The sequence below is a fragment of the Ochlerotatus camptorhynchus genome, unplaced genomic scaffold (genome assembly GCF_037179485.1).
Source record: "Ochlerotatus camptorhynchus isolate MF236.1 unplaced genomic scaffold, CSIRO-AGI_Acam_v1.1 ptg000043l, whole genome shotgun sequence".
Lineage (NCBI taxonomy): Eukaryota > Metazoa > Arthropoda > Insecta > Diptera > Culicidae > Ochlerotatus > Ochlerotatus camptorhynchus.
This window is the reverse complement of record NW_027040534.1, coordinates 242,036-246,199: the sequence shown is the minus strand read 5'-3', so window position 1 is coordinate 246,199 and position 4,164 is coordinate 242,036.

Genomic DNA, 4,164 nt, shown 5'->3' with positions numbered 1-4,164 from the left:
AAAACCTCTTCCTGTAATATACATATTAGTTATAAGATATCATTATAATATAATATAAGTGTCGATAATAAACTACTACAACGGGATGAGACTAGTCGAAGTAAGGCCGTCAAAAAATGATTATTTTCGAAATATTGAAAAATTGTTACTTTTTACCCTTTTTTGTAAACATGTTCTGAAATAAAAATGAGTAAAAATTATTCATTACTGATTCAGTGCGAAGTGATTATGCATTATAGGGCACAGCACTATTTCGGCATATGGGACCCATTTCCGTCATGGGCGTTAAAAGCAATGAATACAAACAGCTTATATTCAACATTCTTGCATCAAATGCTTTGCTCACGAGTTACATTACGAATACTTTAAAATAAATTGTACATAGCTGTCAGACGACTGATTTAATGTAAAGTTAGGTATGCTGAAATGCGGTCACACCCTACTGCTTATCCGACTGAACAATGAACAAATCTTTGTTTCTAATGTATAGTAGAGTTCATTCTACAAAGTTGTTATTAGAAACAAAGACTTTGCTTTTTGTTTAAAACAAATCTCTTGGAAATGATCTGATTTTTTGTCTATGTGTGGACCGCCATTTTATTACATCATGGAACAATGGATTCGTCAGAGGAAGATGTGATTGAAGAGCTGGAGGTTGAAACGCTTGGTACGGAACTATTTAAATTATTGAAATCATTCGGTTTGAGCGAAGCAGTAGTCGGTGCTTTCATAGGTAAGAAAATTCTAAATTAATACATTTTTGCCGTTTAAATAATTGAAATTATTTCAGCGAATCGATACTCAGTTGATAGCTTGGAAATCATCGAGCGGAAGGAAGTGGAGGATCTTATTCAGCAGCCATTTTTAGCGGAAAGGACAAAGTGCATTCATGCGTTGAATTCATGGAGAAAAATCCTGGTAAGTGATGTTTAATCTTCAAGTACGCCCAAAGCTGATTTCACTTTATAAATAAACAGAATCTTCCGCCGTTAGCTGAATCAACGTCTTCTATTTTTTTTTCACTTGCGCCGCTTGCGCTTCAGCAATCAGATGTAACGAGAGCTAACTGTACAGCAACTTTTTTGATACAAACATCCGCAAGAGGCCAAACAATCCTGAAAAAATGTGAAACAAATAAACATTTTGCAAGATCTGACAAGCGCATCATAACGCAAATCGTGGTCGACGAGTTTAAGGACCGTTTTTCCATATAGACTCCCGACTAATTGAAAAGTAGAGCAGTTGAGCTACGTCACTATTTCCGAGTGAACCACAGGTATTTTTTTCAAATAACACTTTTTAATCTCCAGTTACACTAATTTTCAGTTCATTATTTCAAGAGGAACATGTGAAAACATCATAACAGCTTTTTGTAAACAAGCATTTGTATGCCCTTTTCTTGTGAACCGAAGTTCACTCACGCAAACCAACAACATCATCGGGTAGGGGAAACTTTAAACTTCCGGATGTTGGTTTCTGTGGTGACCTTCGGTTGACGAGAAAAGGGCCAAAGTAAATCAAAAATTATTATTTAGATACTGCAATTTTGTAAGTATAATAAATATTGTTTGACATCCTAAAAATGATTTAATTTTTTTGATTTAAGCTAAAATTAAAAGAAACAATTAATATGGAAAATAAATCAAATATCAGGTTATTTACATCACATGCTCTTTTTTTTAGAATCAACAAAATATTTTCTTTGAAACAAAAATCTTTTTTTTTTTTGTTTCAAATAGAAGCGCGTGATTGGAACAAAATATATTTGTTTTGATTCAAGAAACGTCATGATAGAATCAAATAAAAATATTGTTGAATTTGCTCACAGTCACATGGAAAGTTGATTCTAAAAACAACAAACAGTTTTTTTTAATCTAGGGTTTTTGATCTAATTTCCGTCCTACTAAGCACAACGCGCACTTTACCTCTATTTTCTGAACGAGTTTTAACTAAAAATGGAATATTTCTGTCAAAGATGACTTCTAAATTTATTCACCTTTCCATACGTACCGTTAGATTTGATAAAGAGTCACAAATTGTTGCGATATTGTTTAAAATCTAATACTGCTTCTTGATTCTAAATTCGTTCTACGAGTTTCAATTCCGTCCAAACGCATTGAAACGCCATTAGATTTTCTTCGTCCTACGGATAAACGTAGAAAAAGGGGATTCGCTAGGAGCGCTTCTTTTGTGTTGAGAACAATGAGCGTAAATATTCATACAATGCGCTCTAACAGGATTTATGTTGTAGCTAATGAACTAACGCATCGGAACAAACCTATTTTTGATTTGTGCACGGTGAAATCATTGATATTATTGATCTTTTCTGATCGATAGAACGGAAATGGGCGATTACGACGAAGTAGCGCTCTACCCTATTCACATTTATGTTTGATTCATAGAAAAAATGTGCATAGGCTCTGAGTCTACAATATTTTTTGTTGAATTCAAGTGATTTATTATTGAAATTAAAAACCATTTCTCTGTGTGAAAGCATGGACAATTGCTTCAAATCCCAAAAAAGAACTGTCTACGTAGTTTATGAACAGCCCCTAGAATATGATTTTAAGGATTATTCAATCATTATTCAATACGCTTCTCTCCCACTTTATGAATAATTTGCAACTACGCCTCTTACTTTAAATAATTCGTCTTTATTTATTTTCAACATCCTTGCTTAAGATACTGCTGAGGTTAGGTACCCTCCAAGGTAAGACAAGCCGTGATAAAGTCCCCCTTACTTCATTCGTAATTTTCTCATGACACAATATGGTTCAATGCTTAAGGGGTCTTCAAAAAGATAAAAAGATGGCATGGCCAATTAAGTCTTTAGGAGATGTATACAAACCATTAGCAAGTAGGGGAAGGAGGGTCATAGTGAACAGGTGGGGCTTGATGAGCATGCCGCAGTGCAGTTCCAAACTTCTTATTGTACAAATCAAATTGATTGGTTGTATGTTCAATATCACCATTGCAATCATTATTGACCAATTAATTTGTTTCAAATTATAAGAAATCCAAGGCTAAAGCACAGGAAGCTCACTACGCTCTTCTTCCTCTAATTGGTCAATAATCATTGCAATGGTGATATTGAACCTACAACCAATTAATTTGATTTGAACAATTAAAAGCTTAGAACTGGAATGCGGGATGCTCATTAGCCCCACCTGTTCACTATGCCCCTTTTACCCTTAAGAAACAGAGAATTCATTTCAGGACTGGACATTAATTATGCATAAAGTTTAGAAGAGTGTAGGGCAACCAATCTGCGAAATTTCTAAACTAAACTAAAATCTAAACAAAAACTTTATACGTGGTTTATGAACAGGCAAGGACGGAATGATTTTCCCGTGACGGCATTCTGAAATGCAACCCACGAAATTGGGGTCAAGCAAAAAAAAAAACAGTAATCTTATTCCGCGCATAAGATTTTCTATTGTAATTAACTTTATATGCATGTTTCAATTCAAATAATTGTTCAAATACTTTAAACTGACATGTCCATAAAGGATGCGTAACATATTTCAAAAAGAATCACGCTGTTTTGTTTGCTGCGCGTATTTTTAGCATAGCCACTGGCGTCTGTAAAGATGCTCATTTGTAATAAGTTTTCCTTACAAAAAACGAAATGTTTATCATTGTTTATATTTATGCAGCACTCATTTTGAAACCATAAACAATGGAACTCCTAACGAATTAAGACTCAATTATGTATTTGATTTACCCAAATCCTCCGTTTTGTTGCGAATGCGCGGAATTAGGCTGTGCGCAGAATTATGGTGGTTTACGGTACTATAAATATGTAAGATTTGAAATACATAGGGAGTTATTCCGAGAGTCGAAGTGACTTTTGTCACTTCGACTTTCGGAACAACCCCCATAGAACGCACAATCTTTGAGGCGACACACATGCACCCTACAGCTTCAGCACGGTATATTTAGGATCAGAATCAAATAAGAGTTTCTCCTTTGAAGACCCACCGTCCTACGAAATTCTACACTGAGTCGCAGATTGGTTATAATCGAATGACGAAAGCTTTGCGTGTTTTCAAGAGAATTGTGACGTTTCCAATACAACAGCAATATTTCGGATACTAACATAATAACCATTCAATCTATTCGGGGTAGCTATTTATCACTGTTCATTTTTGTTGTGTTCAGCTT